The sequence below is a fragment of the Thunnus albacares genome, chromosome 14, assembly GCF_914725855.1.
Source record: "Thunnus albacares chromosome 14, fThuAlb1.1, whole genome shotgun sequence".
Taxonomy (NCBI): domain Eukaryota; kingdom Metazoa; phylum Chordata; class Actinopteri; order Scombriformes; family Scombridae; genus Thunnus; species Thunnus albacares.
Window position 1 is genome coordinate 28,118,958 of NC_058119.1, and position 21,863 is coordinate 28,140,820.

General features: G+C 35.4%; 1 protein-coding gene across 2 annotated transcripts in view; it reads right to left on the bottom strand.

Annotated features, from left to right (window-relative positions):
• LOC122997251 (ovarian cancer G-protein coupled receptor 1-like) overlaps positions 1-21,863 on the bottom strand; it is a 105,386-nt gene that overhangs the window by 7,590 nt on the left and 75,933 nt on the right. The window lies entirely within an intron of this gene.

Here is a 21,863-nt window from a genome sequence, read left to right on the forward strand (position 1 = left end):
TGGTGAAGGATGCAGATAAAGCAAAACCGAAAAAGGCATCCGGACTTGAAGGTATCCCAAATGAAGCTTTGAAATCTCCACGTCTCTTAGAGATCCTCTTTTATATTTTCAAGACATGCCTTGAACATGGTATAATCCCGAAAGTATCGTACAAGTCCATTATTAAGCCTGTTCCAATGTCATTGAAAAATGACCCCAGGATATCCCTTAATTATAGGGACATTAGCCTCCTTAGTACAGTTTACAAAATGTATTCTAATTTACTGAACAACAGGCTCACACAACATTTAGAAATGGGACAGTATCTTGTCGATGAGCAGAATGGATTTAGAAAGAAACCAGCCTGTAATTAGAAGGTCGGTACTATTTAATGATGGTTTCTTCTTTTTATAATAAATATGTTGTATTGGCTTGTTGGAATTCATGGTGTCTTGTAGGCCCATGCAGGCTGGGCATACAGTTGTATGCATGACACAATAATAAAAATTTCATTAATTTCATTCATTCATTCATATAAAATTGATCTGTACTAATTGCAGACTAATCGGGCCATAGTAAAAGTAAACTGGCAACTCTGTGTATTTTCATTTTTAATCAGTTGGTAAGTGCACAAAAAATATTTTTGGTCTATAATCTCTTTGGTAATTAAAAAAATACCAGCATTACATTTTAAGATGTTGTAAATTTCAACTGAATTCACACCAGATACCTTACTTCTCACTTAGTGTTGTAAAGTGCAGCCCCACAGAGCTGCTTAACTGTAGACTCAGAATTTGAATTTGTATCTGTATTCGAATAAAAGTGGAAAGAGACTTAAAAATTCTGTTTTTGTTTCTATTACGCTTTTAATTTTAGAAAATTAAAGTGTTACAATAAGTCTTCATGAATAAACTAACTTACGAAGGAGGTCTTCACACCGGGTCTTGAGCTGGAATCTCCCAGGTCATAGACGACTGCGCTGACTACTGAGCTAAAGCTTTACTCATCATCTTAGTGCAGACAGACCACTACCTATTTATACACCCATAACACAGAAACAGCACAGGATGTAACATGTAGGGAGGAGCTTGTACTTATTAAGACTATACAAATCAAACATACAGCAAGCCTTCACGTTGTGGAAAATTACAGGGTGAAGGAATCTTCAAACAAATACATTAATAATATCTATAAAAATGATTGCTTTGCTTTTTCTGTTTCTCTATAGATTTCCTCTTTGTGCCTGAGTCTCTCAGAGCTTTGCAGAGTGTGTTGTGAAATGTGACTTCCTCTCACTAAACCAAAGAGGAAATTAAAGCTTGTTTCAGAAGAATGAGTCCTGCGTGGATTACTGGTAAAAAGGTCACATATTCAGTTTTCAGAGTGAGGCAACACAGCTTCTCTCCACCAACCACAAAATGAATATACAGTTCTGAAAGTCCATGTCTAAAACATAATGGAAGGGTAACTTGTATTGTATACATTTTCCTCTATTATCTATTACAATGCATTTTTTCCCCCAAAACAGAGTATTTGACTTCCATCAATTACATTTAAGTCTGGCAGTATTTCAGGCCAAGTGTGAACAGGAGGAACAATTATAGAGACCTATAACTATTTCAATGTACATATGGGCGTGAGTTTTCTGTTAAGAACTACTGTCACACCAGCTGTTGATGATGTAATAAAATTGCACCATTTCAACTATGAATTTTGAGTTCCCCCAAAAGTGAAATGTGACAATGGAAAAAATAAGGGTGATCTCCAAAGTTGGACATGTGAGATTTTCACTCATCAGCAACTATAAGAGTCATTGCTGTAAAATCTGTAACAGTAAAGGCCAAATCTTCACTTTGAGCAGCTACAACCTTTAAATACTGCTTACATATTAACACATCAACAATTTCACGTGACTATTATTTAGAAGAACTTTTGACATTTAAATTAACTTTAACAGTCCTCTCTCCATGGTTTAAAAATTATTATTAACAAATGCAGTGAAATATTGAATTAAGGTATGTGTTTTATTGTTTCATATACATACTAAAATAGCATTTTTTCCACTGCTGTTGAAGTATGAAGTTATATTCAGTAAGTATCACTCTTATCTTTAAGTTTCACTTCTGAAGGGATGTGGTTTTGACTTTTAAAGTCAGAGGAGTTCATCATTTCCTATGAAAGGTTTGTATAAATACACAATCACACTTTCAAATGTATGGAAAATCCAACATTTTTAAATCCAATTTTAATAGCCTATAATGATATAATGCCTTATAAACAACATATAGAATTGCAGCAAAGTGGATAGCATGCATGGTTCATTGGAAAAAACTATGAAAGCTGAGCTCAAGACATCAGTTAAAGAATTAAGGGAAAGTATTGATCTGGAAATTGATGTCTTAAAATTGCAGCTGGATTCGCTTTAAGAAAGAATACGGACAACTAGCCCCAAACTCGCTAATAAATTTGATCCTGACGTGTCAATTGTGGTGAAGGATGCAGATAAAGCAAAACTGAAAAAGGCATCCGGACTTGAAGGTATCCCAAATGAAGCTTTGAAATCTCCACGTCTCTTAGAGATCCTCTTTTATATTTTCAAGACATGCTTTGAACATGGTATAATCCCGAAAGTATCGTACAAGTCCATTATTAAGCCTGTTCCAATGTCATTGAAAAATGACCCCAGGATATCCCTTAATTATAGGGACATTAGCCTCCTTAGTACAGTTTACAAAATGTATTCTAATTTACTGAACAACAGGCTCACACAACATTTAGAAATGGGACAGTATCTTGTCGATGAGCAGAATGGATTTAGAAAGAAACCAGCCTGTAATTAGAAGGTCGGTACTATTTAATGATGGTTTCTTCTTTTTATAATAAATATGTTGTATTGGCTTGTTGGAATTCATGGTGTCTTGTAGGCCCATGCAGGCTGGGCATACAGTTGTATGCATGACACAATAATAAAAATTTCATTAATTTCATTCATTCATTCATATAAAATTGATCTGTACTAATTGCAGACTAATCGGGCCATAGTAAAAGTAAACTGGCAACTCTGTGTATTTTCATTTTTAATCAGTTGGTAAGTGCACAAAAAATATTTTTGGTCTATAATCTCTTTGGTAATTAAAAAAATACCAGCATTACATTTTAAGATGTTGTAAATTTCAACTGAATTCACACCAGATACCTTACTTCTCACTTAGTGTTGTAAAGTGCAGCCCCACAGAGCTGCTTAACTGTAGACTCAGAATTTGAATTTGTATCTGTATTTGAATAAAAGTGGAAAGAGACTTAAAAATTCTGTTTTTGTTTCTATTACGCTTTTAATTTTAGAAAATTAAAGTGTTACAATAAGTCTTCATGAATAAACTAACTTACGAAGGAGGTCCTCACACCGGGTCTTGAGCTGGAATCTCCCAGGTCATAGACGACTGCGCTGACTACTGAGCTAAAGCTTTACTCATCATCTTAGTGCAGACAGACCACTACCTATTTATACACCCATAACACAGAAACAGCACAGGATGTAACATGTAGGGAGGAGCTTGTACTTATTAAGACTATACAAATCAAACATACAGCAAGCCTTCACGTTGTGGAAAATTACAGGGTGAAGGAATCTTCAAACAAATACATTAATAATATCTATAAAAATGATTGCTTTGCTTCTTCTGTTTCTCTATAGATTTCCTCTTTGTGCCTGAGTCTCTCAGAGCTTTGCAGAGTGTGTTGTGAAATGTGACTTCCTCTCACTAAACCAAAGAGGAAATTAAAGCTTGTTTCAGAAGAATGAGTCCTGCGTGGATTACTGGTAAAAAGGTCACATATTCAGTTTTCAGAGTGAGGCAACACAGCTTCTCTCCACCAACCACAAAATGAATATACAGTTCTGAAAGTCCATGTCTAAAACATAATGGAAGGGTAACTTGTATTGTATACATTTTCCTCTATTATCTATTACAATGCATTTTTTCCCCCAAAACAGAGTATTTGACTTCCATCAATTACATTTAAGTCTGGCAGTATTTCAGGCCAAGTGTGAACAGGAGGAACAATTATAGAGACCTATAACTATTTCAATGTACATATGGGCGTGAGTTTTCTGTTAAGAACTACTGTCACACCAGCTGTTGATGATGTAATAAAATTGCACCATTTCAACTATGAATTTTGAGTTCCGCCAAAAGTGAAATGTGACAATGGAAAAAATAAGGGTGATCTCCAAAGCTGGACATGTGAGGTTTTCACTCAACAGCAACAATAAGACTCATTGCTGTAACAGTAAAGGTCTAATCTTCACTTTGAGCAGCTACAACCTTTAAACACACTTTCATGGTAATACATCAATAATTTCACACTGTTATTTAAAAGAACTTTTGACATTTAGGTTAACCTTAACAGTCCTCTCTCCATGGATTAAAGCGTATCATTAACAAATGCAGTGAAATATTGAATTAAGGTATGTGTTTTATTGTTAAATAATTTTATTGCTTCATTTATGTACTGTAGGTAAGCAAAATAGTACTTCTTCCATCACTGTTGAAGTATGAGGTTATATTCAATAAGTGAGTATTTCCCACTCTTATCTATAGGTTTCACTTTTGTAGGTATGTGGTTTTGACTTTTAAAGTCAAAGGAGTTCATCTTTTCCTCTAAAAGGTTTGTATAAATATACAATCACACTTTTAAATGTATGAAAAATCCAATATTTTTAAGTACAATTTTGATAGACTATAATGACATAATGCCTTATGAATAACATAGAGAATTTGTTTTTGAATGCAAAAAATGGTCTGCACATTGTTTTACCAGTCATAGCTTCAACATTTTTAAGCAAGTTTTGGGCCCATTCACTTGAATTTCAATTAGTGAATTGAAAACTCTTGATGAGTTTGTGTGTAAAACAAATTATTTTCCTAATTTTCATCAAGTCTATTTTTAGAAAAGGAAAGACTTTTAACCCACATGACCTGGTCAAAGTTTGATTTGAATGGAGAGTGCCCACACCTTTTTGAACATTTACTGCTTCCACATAGTTTTAGACTCATAAGTCCCATTACTTTGGCCAAATCTTACATTAAAAACCTTTTTCAATAGGAAATTTCGTGGTGACTCCATTGATACAGGTTTGAAAGTGGTCAGACTTATAGTTTAGATGTCAGAAGCCTCTGTTTGACACATAGTTCATGCCCATAGATTGCCTCCCCATTGGTTTACATTGTAAGGTGTGATGTGGCACTGCAGCTTTCAGGGCTTATTAAATCCAAATTACAAAGTTTTCAGCAACTTTTTTTCAGCACAGTGTCATAAGTCATGTATCAAAGTTTGAAGCCGATACCATTAACGCCCTCAGAGGAGATAGCGTTTGTTCGGTGTCCAAAATTGGGGCAAAGTCTTATTTTGAAAGGCTGATTGCGGACTTCCTGATTTAGGTCAGGGGTGTCAGCATATGATTTGTAGGTCTTGATGAGACGAATAATTGAGTTTTGGTCTGATCTCTCTACGACATTCCTACATTTTGTTACATAGGTGGCGCTAGAGAGCACATTTTGGCACTTTAAGGGTTAATTTTTACATTTTATCAAATTTTTCACCAGACCTGATGTGCGTGCTAAATTTGGTGAGTTTTTGAGCATGTTTAGGGGGTTGAATTTAGGGTATAAGAAAGAAAGAAAGAAAGAAAGAAAGAAAGAAAGAAAGAAAGAAAGAAAGAAAGAAAGAAACAAACAAACAAACAAACAAACAAACAAACAAACACACGAAAAACAATAGGGTCCTCGCCGTTAGGCATGACTGAACAAAACGATTTTAAATAAACCAAAGCTGTAATTAAAAAAATAAACCTTTTCAAAAAACAATAAAAAAAAAATTTGCAACAAATTAATGAACAGGATCTTAAACTGGTGGTTTGGGGCCACGGGAGGGTTCAGGAGCAGCAAGGGCAAGTGTGCTCGTTATGGATCATGCGCTTTCACTTTGTGCACGAGCAGATCCATTTCCTCTGCAGAGAAACGCTCCTTCTCACTACTTGGTAAATGCACCATCATAATAGCAATCCACCAAGGTGAAAGTGCACCTGGCCCCTAAAGGGAATGGGAGATAACACTCTGACTGGTTTATTGCATGCACTTTGGACAACCCCTTTGAATCATCCGCCTGGCGCATCGACCATTTTTCTGCCACTAAAATAGCAAAGGTGGATTTGGACACACTGTGGTGGAGACAGATGTAACCAACAATCAGTTATGCTAGTAACTGTGCAACATGTTAGTAACTGTGCCAAGATAACATTTATGTCAATAAGAGACGGTTCCCAGGAGAATTGGGAAGGAGATGATCGGTAATGTCACATTTTGATTTTCTGAGTGCAATGATTGAAGGCTGCTAGGCCATGTGTATTGTGAGAAATGTGGAAAATGCCAGGTACAATGGATACATGTTAGAGAAGTTTGAGACACCATTTCTTTTAGATGAATCAGGTCTGGATTATTACCAAAGTATCAAGGTCAAGTGAGATGGAGTTTAGAAAATGAGCTCCACATTAGGAGGGGTTATGAGAGGTATATAATTTAATGTTTTATGATTTTGCATTAGGTTCTTTACCCAGGGATTGAGGCCTCAGTTTGCTTTGCATTGCTCTTTATGCAGAGTAAAATTATTCACATTGAACTCTACCAGCTTCCAGTGTATTTATTTCAGTCTTTCTCTTATAAGCTTTGGGTTTAATGCCAAGTTGTGAGTGACCTGAAGATTTATTGGCCCATCTGAAGATTTTCCCACAACAACATTCTAAATGCACTTGCGCCATGCACTTCAAACCGTGCGTTTTAGATCGTTAAAATTGGGCCCTTTGTCTCCTAAACCCCTGCAAGAAATGTTTGATGAGGGGGTGGGCGAAGACAGGTCTATCGCCAAAACCCTCATGACAGGAGGAAACAGCTGCGGCTTGCACTTCAACAGTGGCATTATACAGCCGCTTTTACACCACATATTGTAGAAATGCACATGTCAGGGATCCAGTCTCCTTTTCTTGTGTTGGAATCCCACGCACTTTGTCTTGTAGCAAGCATGGTAGATCCTGCTCTCACTGCCTGGATGGTCTGCACCGCCTGCGCAGACAGTCCAGCCTGATTCAGCCTTTCCTTCTCAGGAGCCAAGTCTGGAGGAGGAGTCAGTATGAATATTACAACAAAGTTAGACACCCCTTTAAAAGGAATAATGGTGTATAATATTAAAAAAATACAAAAATTGGAGAGTTACATACCAATGAATATAAGTGCTTACAATAAGGTAAATATTATATATTATATAGTATAGTTCTAAAAATATTATAGATTCTTATTTAATTTTGTTAAAGAAATATTGACCAATATTTATTTTTATTTTTATTCTCTCACATAAGGTAATGGACATTTTTCTTTTTCTTACTGTTGACAATATGCACATTTTGGTACAATCTATAATCGGATACCAGGCACTAGGCAGAACCATCAGCCGTGTACTCACACATACACATTTCTATTTTGTTATTGACAACTGCTTTAATTTAACTCTCAGTGGAGAAGTTGTAGAACCTGACTGCCTGGATGAAAACCAGGAATCCTAACCACTAGACCATATGGGAGATGATATCTGTCAAAGGTAGTGAAGCCTCAGATCTATTCTTATTATGGACAATCTAATAGAAATATTTGTATTACTCAATAAAGATAATTCAGCCTCCATTCTGCATTGTCCTTTTTTTCTGTGTAAACCTTGATAACAAGTATGAGCAGTTCTCAGTGTTTTACCCCTCTACACATGAATTCACTCATAAAAAATCTACATATAGGTAAATAAGCCTACTGTATATACATATAATCAATCAAAGATGAATAAAACAGCATAGTGTAGGATGCACATCATGTAGCTTACTGCTTACAATACACAGGAAGACAGGGCTGTGAAAGGGGCAAAAGCATCCTCTGGTGGTCACAGACCATAATACTCTTCCTAAAACCACCAGTGGTGGGAGAAGTACTGAAGTAAAAGTAACAATACCACGATGAAAAAAATCTTCCCTTAAAAGTATGCATTCAAAATCTTACTTAAGTAAAAGTACATAAGTATTGGAAGTAAGATGTAGAAAACATCAAAGTAAAAGTACTCATTATGCAAACTGTACTCACTCAGATGAATATCATAAATATATAGTGTATATTTATAAGCACATATAAAAATATGATATATATTTATATATAATATATATTTATAAGCATAGCTTGAGAGAGAGACATGAGAGACAGCTTGTATGTAAGCTGCATTTTAAAGCTGTCTTTCTCTCTGTCCCAAAGTGGCTCAGTGAATGTGACAAGACAAGAGAAAAATAACAAACATACTGAATGTAAATGGAAAAACTAAAGTTAGCTAACAAACAGTTGGGTGTGAAACAACATCAGCAATGAAAGAGATACGTGGAGGTGTCAAACTGGGTTATATTCAAAGGTAATGTTTTTCCAAATGAAAGAAGCGATGCATTAATACAGTACATCACAGTAAAGTCAGAGTGAGGAGGTTGGGGTGGACGGATGGGACCTGGGTTCTCATACTGAGTCCTGTGTGTGGTTATGTTTAAGCATAAAAAGCAGTTCACAATTTTTTAAGTGTGTCTTAAAACAACAGTCAGGTGTCCATATGAACAGTCAAAGAGGTTTTCCTCGCTGTAATCATTTATCCTATTCATACTGGCGATTGAGAGATCCCCTTCAAATGTGCTTTCAATGTAAGTGATGGAGGCCAAAATCCACAGTGTGTCCACACATTTATTTTGAGCAAAAAGATGCATTGTGCTTACAAAATGCACTCACATATGACTTACCTACTGAAGTAATATCACACTTTTTCTGTTTTGTCTTATAATTTGTTCCAAATTTCACCACCCTCTCTGTAAAATGTTCTAAAAATTAACCGTTAAATACTTGCAAATCACTCTGAAAATATCCAGAAATTTGTATGAAATTAAAGAACCTATAAAGTAAAGCATTACCATTAGTCCCTATGTTCCACTTTTAGTCGGCATCACAGTGATGAATCACATAACTTATCAACAGGGTTCAAAGTTTGAAATAGAAACAGATACTAAAGTATGTGGATAAAATATTTACATTCAGATCAAGATGATAATCACAAGAATATGTCACTTATCAAATTGATACCATCAGTGTCAAATCAATATCCTTATCAATAGAAATTTCAGGTAAAACAGTGACATTTAAATAATCAAGTGAGATGTATTTATATGATACCTTCCTCTTGTGAGTGTCACAATGTTAGAAATAGGCCACAACAGCAGAACAACTGGTGAATCTGTTTACAACATCCAAACAAACATTGTTTCACTAAAGAAGTTAGTCAGTAACTCTGAGAAGATTAGCACTGAGCTAAAAGAGATCCAAATAAACAAACAAATAATATGTCATGAGCAACTGAGATATGAGCCTGATTAATCAAACTACTCAGAATGACTCCCAGGAATTGTGCTGTAAATACCTCTACCTCAGATTCAAACCTGAGACTCATTTATGAAGTGTCCTACTATTACTGTCAGTAAGGAGGGGGACGTTGTTGTTTTACGACACTCAGAGCCACAAAGTATAAATATGATGGCATGTTGTAGTTTTCTTACATAGATATATAGACTTGCCATTCAGCCTGTATAGACTGCAAACAAAGATACTCACATGGATTAAAATCATAACTGTAGTAAATTAGTAAATTGAAATAGTATAGGTGTGAGGAGTCAATTGATATCAGTAAGATTGTTTATATTTGTTATCGGGGGATTCCCTACTGTTAAATCAGAGATACCCCTAGTTTATTTCCTGTTGTAGTTTAGTTTAGTTTAACAGTTAATTTGCAGAACTTGATTCATCTAATGAGTTAAAGTTCAACTGCATAAAAGTTTGTGTCTGCAGGCAATGTAGATAATTCAAAATGTCTTTCCAGGATACAGTGTTTGAGAGTTTGTATTTTATTCAGTATTATTTGTAGATGTGCTGTCTAGCTTCTGCCACTAGGTGGTGCTGTTGAGTCATAAAAAGCGAGTTGCAAAGGAAGAAAACTGTTTTGTTGTGGTCGTCCATTGCAGTCGAGAGAGGAAGATACTAGTTTTTAGCAGCAGAGAAAGTGTACTGCCAGACTGTGAGAGTGAACATATGCTGCTGCTTTGTTTACATTGTTAAGAGCAAAAATAAAGACATTGCTAGTTGCGTGACAGTCCTGCATCTGCCTGAGTCCTTGGCTGCAACAGAGGCCTAATAATTGGGCCTAATTTGACTCATCTGTGAAATCAGCCTCATTCAACCACATCATCTTACAATTCCCATGATATTGCAGCATCTTGCAGATATTGCATAGGCTCATATGGTCACTGCAGTATAGCATCTTCTCTTTCATTGTACAGTTCCCATTTAACTACACCTCCTGTTAACTTAGTCCCCTACATGAGGGGAAACAGTATTATTTCTGTAATGTCACAGAGTTTTGGGAAATGCACTGTGTGAATAGCCTCTCTAGCCTAAATAAATAATAAGATTGTAGACCTCACAGAAATATTTGATTTGTTGTAATGAAGTTAAGTTTCATTATCCAGCCAAGGGGACATGATTGTGTTCATGTTTTACTCAGTTCTCACATTCACAATATCTGTATAGCGTAATCAAAGTTTCAGTACGTTTATTCACATCAAGCTTTCATAAAACATAACTGTCCCCTGAAACTCCTAACAGGTTGGGACACCTCTGTAGCTCTGCTAAAGATTGATTTGAAGTGATTTTGTAAATTAAGAAAGTTGATAAAATACTATTAATCCACTCTGTCTTTCACTCACACCACGTAGACACACACACACACATACACACGTGTCTGCTGTCCCCCAGATATACATGGATGCACACACACAAATGTTGACCTACATGTCTTTCTGGGACATTACGAAGAGTTGCATTCATTTCCTGGAGACTTACCCTAACTCTAACCATAACCTTAACCTTAACACAGCTGTTGTCCCCAGTTGGACTAGCCGTCCCAAATTAACTGGTCTTTAATCTGAATTTTGTCCTCAAAAGTAGCCTATGACAGACACACACACACACGAATACACACACAGACACAGATACACATCTCCTGTTCTCCAGCTGTATAGCAGTATATATCTCATGCTTTATTTCTCACATCTCACTGCACACCTGGCACAGCATGCACATTTTTAACATGTAAGAAAATATAAACAAGTTATTTTGGGAATTATTTTGTTTATCAGATCATCTCATGGTCTTATTTGCCTATTCTGTTCATCATATGCAATAAAATAGATAAATTGTGTCTATTTTAAACTAAAAATAATTTGTACATTGTAAGTTAAAGGTGGTCTAAGGTACATAAAATATCAACGTAAGTATATATATATTATGGTTATTGATGAATAATAAGTCACTCAGCAGATACAACATTTTACTGGATGATAATTAGTGTTTTTTTCAGGGCTTGTTAATGAATTCAAACACGGGTCAAATTTGACCTGCGGACACTAAATTAGGAAGGTTAAAGACTTAATGTAATGATGTTAATTCAGTCAGAATAAACAGCTTATTATTGAATGTTAATGTCAGGAGTGTCATTTTTTCAGCTTCAGATGTATCATTTGATTTGTTATAAATGTATTAGTTAAATTAGTTAAATGCCTCTCAGGGTTATTGTATCTGTACATACAGGAAAACTTGATAATTCTTTACGTACCAGTGAATACAGTGTGTAGATAGCCAGTAAGGTCAGTGGAAAACCTATCGAGATCACAGTCCATGTAATCACGTGTAAGAATGTTGGAAAATCATTTTATAGAAAGACAAACTCTTCAAACACGTAGTCATACAGGGTGTCATTGTAGTCAAAGATGTAGTCACTGTAGAACGGTGCCGTTCTTCACAGTGCAACCTGTTGTTTGTAATAACAAAAGGCAGCAGGTTTGTTAGCATCTACTAATCTCTGTTCCTACCAAAACCATTATTTCCACTATTACAATGTTCCCCAAAGTTTCACACAAACATGGCGACAATGCACAAAATGGAACTGGAGAAAACATGGAGGCATGGAGAGGAACGCAAAACCTGATCATGAAAACTCAACTCACAAATAAAAGTACTGTGAACACATAATGAAAAGCAGCCGGAGTACTACTACTACTATCATTACTACTACTACTACAAATAATAATGATAATTAAAGTAGGGAAATACAGCAGGACTAACAGGAAAATATAAACAGGTTCAAGAAGTTCCTGCTTAAAATTGTATTCATGCTAAATAGTAAAATACCACAAAGCTTCCTGTTTACTGCTGCTGTTCCACCACTATGATGTGTTAAATGTATCAGCGACCACAGATTGTTATCTGCTTCTGAACAGCCCCTGTACAGCAGTTTCAAGAGAAATTATTGCACAATTTAACTTCTTCCCCTTTTTTTTTGCTTACTTCAAATACTTAATTTGCAAAAATGTAATACAAAAAATGATAATAAATAGAACAAAATAATGAAATCAGAAGTGTTACTGTCAGACAATTTTGTGAAAGCTGTCTGGTTACTACATTATTCAATATTTCTAATATAACGTTCAAATTCTTTGAAAAAAGAAAAAAAGAAAACAGTTTTTTCTTAGAAAGTTTGTAACCGTCTATATGAAACGTGGCTCCAAAGAACATATTTGGGTAATACAGAGAATAATTCTTTCCAATGAGGTCAATAATAAATAATTAAGTCAATAATAGTTTCTTGTGTGATAAGAAAGAGAGAAAAAGGACCATGAAGTGTTTCACAACGGATTACAGGAGTGAAAACCTGCTGGGTGATGGTAGGAAGACATGACATTTGATATTTCTTATGTTGTTGTTTTTATATCCTCTTTAAGTTGTAAAAAAGTATGAAATGTTTTAGTTCTTGCATTTGACAAGTGACTTTTTGTATGTAATTTATTATAATTTCTATTTCTTATGATATCAGTTGTTAAAAATGTAAGCTATGGCTAATACATATAAATGTAAACATCAACATAATTTAAAAAAACAACAACAAAAAACATCATCAGCTACTCTATAGGTTCATTTTCATCATATCATCTTCTCCTGTCTTAAGTTATGTTGCTTAAGAACTTTTATAAGACAGATTTTACACACTAAACATCACTGTGGCAAAATTTTACCCAGTTTGGTTCAATATCGCACCAATACAACATTATGTTAACTTTACACAGTAGCAATAGTGTCACACACAACAAGCTGAAACTGCTAAAAACTGTTACAAATGTTTTGGTTCTTGTACAAAATGACATTCAAGATACACAGGTTATTAACAATCATTAACAAACCCTGACATGTAAGTTTAAAAAGAGTAGAGTAGAATGTGTATTGACACATTCACCATGTCTTACCAACACTATCCATATATTACTATTTAGAATAAATGTTATAAGTTTCATAAAGGACTGATAAACACAGATGCTGTTCATCATAACTTATGGGTGACATAGCATCTCTATACTGTTGCTAGTAGGAAACCTTTCATCAATAAACATATTATCACATCACAACCAACTCTTTTTAATAGCCTTAGCTGTTACCAAAGAGGCTGTTGAAGACATAACAGAAAGAACAACTTTTGAGAAAAAAACCTCAGACAGTATTTTCTAGATATATGGACTCATGTCACTGACATGTCGGGACATTGCGGTTACCTTATTTTTCTCTTAATGACGCACATTAGCTGCTAGTTAATCTAAATCTTATTCTGAACAGATAAGTTGTACTTGTAAGATATGACTCACCTTTCCTGTTACAAACATGAAGTTGATATTTGGTTTCATCATGTCTATATCTGTAAAAGCTGCTGGTTAACAGCCTCAAAGTTTTGCAGCACTTGTTAAGCTGTCACTCAGTCACTGCAGCAGTTTCCTGTTTTTCACCTTCTCACTGTACAGACTGTGAAAAGCATGTAGGGTTGAACTTTTCCATTTACCTCATTTGTGCATCACTTTGTGATAAAAAAGTCTCCCACATGACTTAATGCAAATTTGACGTAAACTACAAGAGATAGTCAAACAAAACTGGTACAGATACAAGTCTTATCTCGTCCACTTCGGCCTACTGAGCAATATTTTATATAGTGTAATATTACAGAATCTGGTCATAGGATAACTCACTCCATAACTTTTTAACCTATACATCTAATCAGTTATATGAAGGTATCCTTCAGGCTGGATGGAAATATGTCATGTAGCTCATATTAGTCTGTTCTGCTTGTGGCTTTTTAGATTTATTCATACGAGCAGACAATTAGGACTGTTTGTTGCTCTAAATGAGTTTTTATCCTTCAGGTTAACCAAAACCTTTTCAGTTTTGTCATTGCTATGTGCATAAAGTGTGCAGAGTTGATAAAATTCAATCACAGTAATGCCTAAAAAGTCAGAGAGAACATCTTAAAATACAAGATTTCAGTTGCAAAGGTATCTGTGGACTAACCAAACAGGTATTTTGGGCTGGGGAGAGTAAAATGACAAATGTGTGCTCTGAATGGAGTTGAAATGACTCAATATTTGTTTTTTTTAACGGTTCTTTAATCACATATGATTAAATAAATTACAGCTACTACAATTTATCATCTTTTTTGTACACTATACAACATATCAAGTAGTAACCTTAAGCTCTTAGCAATCACATGATATCTTCTGAAAATGCATGTTTTTCTTTATAAAGTGTCACCCTGCAGAAAGCCAAAGTATTTCAAGACATTCAAGGGAATATGCTTTTGTTGGATCTCTGCTTTTGCAGTGTCAGCTGATTAATGCAACAGTTAAACATGATAAGGTTATTTGAAAGGAAAAAAAAAAGCAAAACGCCTCCATGGTATTACACAACAGTAGAGTTGGACCATATGACGATATATATACCAGAGACAACCAGCAGAGATCTGGTTGATTTGTCAGGTTTAATTCACAGAGTTAGTCCAAAGCAAACATTTTCATTTTTGTCTAGAAACATGTTTTTATTGAATTTCCATGAAATTTAAAATTTCTTATAAAAGTACTGTGATATAAGATCGCCATATCAATATCGCCAAGCCATAGCATGCCAACCACAAACCTCCCTAACATAAAACTTATATTAAATATTAAATTAAAAAAGTAAATCATATGTGGGTCAACTTTTTTGCACAAAAATAGTTTTCTTTTAGCATACCTAACACAAACATGTCAACTAATGATGTGGCACAAAGTCTTTTGTTGTCATACAGCAAACACTTTATTTAGTTTTTGTTTGCTAGTTTAAGTGCATTTTAGTGAACATTCAGACACATTACAGTTAACATCTGTTTTCTCCCTTTTCTTTCTCCCTCTTTCTCTGCCTGCATGGAGCTGACTGTGTACATGTTGTTGTCTTTCATGCTGATAATCTGCTGTTATCATTGCTGTCCATTCTGCAACAACACAGAGAGGCCAAAAGCTTGTCTATGACCCCTTTCCTAATGAAAAAATACAGAATCAAGTCTGCAAGAGGACTGAATCTAAGAAGCATGAAAGTCAGCTTCTTGAATTTATAATTATCTGTGGTTCCTACTCTCAAGAACATGATGATGGTGGGTACAAACAGCAGCGTGTAGATGAGCAGCACCAGGACCAACATTCCCACAATTCGTCGTTTTTCATCAGAGGAAATCGAGATGGAAGCAGACAGCGATTTGAGGGTCCCACCCAGGAAGAATATGAGCAGTGGGAAAGGAACGAGGAGAAAGATGGCAGATATGGTGTTCAAGACCCCATAATCAAACCAGAAATGTAAAAGGACAACATAAACAAGAGGAAGGGTCCAGACCACCACACAGACCACAAGAGAGTTCTTGATGGTTCTTCTGAAGCGGTACCACAGGGGCCATGCGATGACCAAATACCTGTAACACAAGATACACTATCATCAGATACAGAATATTCCTGACTTTGAGGAGCTTCAGATATGGTTATATAATGGTCATGCACATGGATGTGGCTAAAAACATACAGAATAGACAGCTACCTTTCCAGGGCGACACAGACCATGAAGCCAACACTGATAACCACACCAAAGCAGTAAATATAATAAGATAAGACGTGATGGATTTTCCGGCCCCCAGGTTTTGCCACTAAGAAGATCATGTAGCAGAGCTGAATGATGTCAGAGATGAGGAGGTTGATGATGTAGATTGGAGCAACATGGTCATTTTTAACCTGCAAGAAAATAGTGGTAGAAATAAAAAAAAAAAAACAGGTGGAATTTTTTTTTTTTTTTTTTAATTTTCTGGGCTTTTCATTTAGGATCTTTCCACAAAATGTGCAAAAATACAAGTGGATGAAATTCTAAGTATTGACAAATATGTCATTTTGCTCTGCCCAGCAATTGCAGTCAGAAACATTCATACATTGGCCAATGTGTCATTAGATATGACACATTGGCCAATCAATGTTACAAGACTCAACAACAAGAGTCTACAGCCATGCTAACTGCTCTGCGAGGCTGTACATAGGCACAGTGGTCCATTGAGCTAAATGCTAATATGCGCACAATGACAATGACCATCTTAGTTTAGCATGTTAGCATGCTGAAGACAGAGCGATAGATATTGATTGTCCTCATGGGGAAGTTTGTTTCCACTGTGTATTATGCCTTTAAAACATACAGTAGATAGATGCATTCACACATACACACATTGATTTCATGCAGACAAAAAGTCTAATATATATTGTAATCTTGTGATTAGTGGACAATGGAATTTGAAATCGCTTTTTTGTCCTTTATCTGTAACCAGATGGGAGTAGAATGAAATCTTGATCACATGGGTGTCCAGGGTCATGTAAAATCTGTTGATTAGCAGTAAACACAAAATACAGCTGAGGCAGATCACATCACCATTAGTTTAGCTGGTATTTGGTTATAAACCAAAGTATTGGACTTTTTGACCTGATGATGGCACTAAAGGAAAAGTCATCGGATCAACCAGGTCAGTGGGCTTCATCGTCTGGAGACCATTAATGTCTGTACAATATTTCATATATTTCTTGATTGTTTTAATTAAAACCCAAAATAATGAGCTCAAATAATGCTGTACAAATTGTTCTGATAAACCTGACGACAATTTCTTCTCTACAAGTTAATGATGCTGTTAACTTCACCTTAAGAGAAGTTTGAATGAAGCTACACATGTTAACTGCATGTGTTTAAGGTCCAATTAGCTTAAATTTGTAGGTCATTACAAGACTTCCTTCCAGCCCCCAAGCAGGATGAAGATTCTTTACAGAGAGATTGTATGACAGACACATGACCTAAAATTAATAAATCTTCGTCATAAAGTACTCACCTGGGAATAAAGAGAGTAGATGGCCACTAGAGTCAAAGGAAGGCTGATACCAATGATTACGCATGTCATCACATACATATGTGGTTCACCATAATAGGGGTTGTAGAATGCATAGGTATAATCAGAGTAGGTGTAGATATGATCATCGTAGTGGGATGTGACATTGATGTTATTATTGCTTTCCATCTGTGAGGTGTTGTTGATGTAGAAATCTTCTTCTTCTTCAGAGTGAAACCTGTTGTATGAGAGATCAGGTTATGGAAGTTTTTTAATATCTACATAACATTGTTAAGTGACATCACTAAAGTCTTGAGGTGCAAGTTCACGCAAATACAGTGTATATTATAGCCACAAAAAAGGTGTCTTTATTACATTTTCTCCTAATAATATTTCTTGAAGGCTGCAATTAACAATTATTTTCATCACAGATTAAGCTGCTGATTATTTTCCCAATTAAATGATTAACCTTTGAGTTTATAAAATGTAGTGTTTTATAAACTGTAAAAAAAATGACAGTCACAAACCATTTTATGAATCATCTGCATATCTTATATTTTGTTTACAGATTATGCACTCTGACTAAGTTTTGGAGTCAAAATAAATTAGAGGAAACAACTGCAGGCTGGTACATACAACATGTTTCACAACACTAACATACTGGGCATCCCTGTAGCGTACTGGTTAAGACTCATACCATGAAATTGGAACATTTGTTCCCAGTATGATTGCAGCAGACCTTAGTTGCATGTCATTCCCATCTCTCTCTCTCTCCTCGTTTCCTGTCTGACTCTACTGTCTCCTCTCAATAAAGGATAAAATGTAGCAAACACCAAAAGATAAACAACAAACAACCAAAACAAAACAGAAAAACAAAACAAAACTGAGAAACACTTATTCCCTCTGGGATGGAATCATTAATTGACTTTAACCTATCTTGGGTTGTATAACTCTATCCCTCTGTTAGACTTTTCATCAATAACAGTCACAGCAGAGGAAACTCTTTCATATCTCAGCTGTCATCAAAACTGCAAATATCACTATAAATACCTCGATGTGGATCAATGTTGGCTCAGAACATAAAGTAAATACAAGAAATACAGAAATATAATAATGAACATTTGTTTCTTCATTCTTCTTTATTTAGCTCATTTTATTTAATTCAAAATAGTGTAAAGTTTTGAATGTTATTATCTTCTTAGCTATTTTCTCACCCTTTGTTTTGTCTTTGTTACACAACTTTTACACATCAAAATTGCATTTACGGGAATAGAACGCAAATGAAATAAAACACAGTTGGTTTAACCACAGTATTCTGTACACCTACAGTCCAAAGCTGTCTGCTGGTCACAGTTTGCATACTCATTATCATGACTGTTTGCAGTTCTAATGTCATTTTTACAATCTCTACATACACAAGTGAAAAATAATGTCACAAAATTTACCTCGAAAGCTGCAAGACCACACCTGGATGAGTTCCCTACACAGAGGTTGATGTTTGGTCCTTTGTATCCAAGCAGTCTACAGTAAATATGGTGAGTGAAAGCACTGAAACACATTTGTAATTAACTAATCTCAGATCACATCATTCTCCGATTGGCCAAAACGATAATGCGTATGTAACATCATCAATGACGTCACATACAGGGTTGTGGTTTTATCTTCCTTTGAGAGTTTGAACTTTGTCATGAAAGTAACTTCATGTGAATATTTCCAATGAAAATATAAAACTCAGCTTTCATCAGTGCCACTACCTTTATTCTCATTCGTCCCTGTTTCTATGTTTCTATATTATGTGTCTTACTTTCCCTCAGTTTTATTATTCAAAATGCTGTATATTTTATGAGACAGACAGATACTTGTATTTCTCACATGTCAAATTTGTATAGAGGGGAAGAGAGGGAGAAACTTACTGGTTGGACAGCAGTAAACTGTCACTGCTTGCATGTTGGTTTTCATGACTGTTTGCATCTCTGTTTTCCTTGTTTTATATCACTAAATTCACACAAACACACAAAATTTACTTTTAAAAGCTACAGGATCCCAACCTGATTGAGAGGTGAGTATGAGACACAGGAGGTTCCTCTACTTAGACTTCTAAGTAAGAGAGAAGTTGTTCTTTTTGAAGATTGTTTTATTGTCATTCTTGCTATAAAACATGCAGTAGCATTGAAAAAGGCATGAATATTAGGACAAAGGTTAGTCTCATTCACCTGGTGAATGTAAGTCCAATATTCACTCTCTTTTAGCTCTGTTTTTGTTCTCTACCAACTCTTGAGAGAAATATCTGGATCTTTGGCTGCTAAATGCTCCACTTTGTTCACCAGCTAGTCTACAGCGAGCTGTCTGTTGGTGCTGAGCAGGTAGTGTACAGTGGGTTTTAAGGGCCTTTCCTCTGATAACAGCTGCCTGCTGTGGCCGAAAACTAAGCTATAAGAGTGCAGAGAGTGAACCAAGAGGGTGACAAATAAACAATGAGCTGAAACTCTCTATAGAGCTCCGTAAAGCCGAGGAGAGCTGCAGAGATGCTGATAAGTAATGAATGAGTTGTTAGTATTTTGTGCGGTTATGATGATCACTTCACAGATATTAACGAGTCATTATCTAATGAGTCATTAATATCTTCCACTCTGTTCTTTAGTAACTCATTATTATCTACTATATAGTCCTCGATTCCCAGTTATTAGAGAAGTACTTATTAATGATTCCTCAATTACCACATTGTTCCTGATTCATTCCTTAGTAACTTTGCTAAATTTTGTGTACCGTATTGTAAAGTGTTGGTTGGAATTGGAAGAAACAACTGCTGGCTGACACATCTCCATTTCTAACAACACTAACACAGAATGTCTTCAATATAAATGTTATGACTGAACTTAACCCTGGTTTGTGATTCTCATTTATTAGCATTACATTCTAAGTCACAGTCTGGTAACAATAAATAAAGAGAATAAAGCAGAGAACAACTGACATCAACAGGAATATTCTTTCTGCAAATAATATACTCCTAAGCATATATAGTATATCAGTGCAGTTTAAGAGTATTTTGTCGTTTGCTTAAGTTTAAAGTGGCATTAAATGTGTTTGGTAATTACCTACTTGATCTTCATTTCATCTGCACCTCAACATTGATGTTTCAGCACTGACTCATGCAACCACTGTGTCATTTCATGTTTCATGCTACCATCTAGTGGCCAAACATAAAACCATCTGTATAATCTCCTACATATGGAATAACTGGCAAGCTGCCAAGCCACATTGCTGATGGTGCAGTGCTGCACTGGCTTCATCCACTCATCTCCAAACTAACAACAATAACAGGTTTGACTCCTGATTCATTAGAAAGGGTTTTGTAAAGCACATCACATTTCATTTTTGCACTTGTCACTATCATATATTTCATTCACTTCATTTCTTTCTCCAAAGCACAGTCTATATTTAATTTCAAGTTTTATATCCCATTTCATTACTATTATAATTCTATTCTGTAAATAGATTTCAAATTTCAAATTATTTTTAATATTATTTACATTATTTCATTATTACCTTACTGTTGCTCTATTTTTATTATTTATTCTTCTGTGTTTTGTTTGTGGGAGCAAACACCAAGACCCATTCTTTGTATGCTGCATACTTGACTAAAGAAAACAGACCCTGATTCTGATTTGGATGCACAAACCACCTTAGTTGGCATTAAGGTATTGCCAAGCTCATATTTAAGCTTCATATTTTGAAGTGTTTCAGTTAAAAGTTTGAAAGTTGTTGGTTAACAGCCTCAAAGTTTTGCAGCGCTTGTTAGGCTGTCACTCAGTCACTGCAGCAGTTTCCTGTTTTTCACCTTCTCACTGTACAGACTGTTAAAAGCATGTAGGGTTGAACTTTTCCATGTACCTCATTTGTCACTTTGGATAAAAGTGTTTCCCACATGAATAAATGCAAATCTGAATGTAAACTACAAGAGATAGTCAAACAAAACTGGTACAGATAGAAGTCTTATCTCGTCCACTTGGGCCTACTGAGCAATATTTTATACAGTGTAATATTACAGAAGCTGGTCAATGGATAACTATAATAACCATAACCTTTTAACCTATAGGGGAGAACGGGGTAAATAGAGCCAGTGGGTAAAATGAGCCACCCCTTTTATCTAGGTAACCATAAGTAAAAGTAATCATGTGACCACAAATTAAGAAGGAATAGTTCACATAACTCAATCCATCTTGCACTCAAGCACATGGAGATAGTGGTCAGCAAAACAGAGCAAAAAAAAAAGATTTTTGTTATGCCAAGTGAATTCATCATGTTACTAAAGTTATCAGTCTTGTATCTTAATTAAAAAAGATAAGTTTTGGACATTATTACATGTTAATTTAAGTCAGTGTAAGCTACAAAATAAGGTCATAAACTTAGCATAACTGTGGATCTGAGCCACTGGGTGAAACAGTTTTGTCAAAATGGAGGTTGTG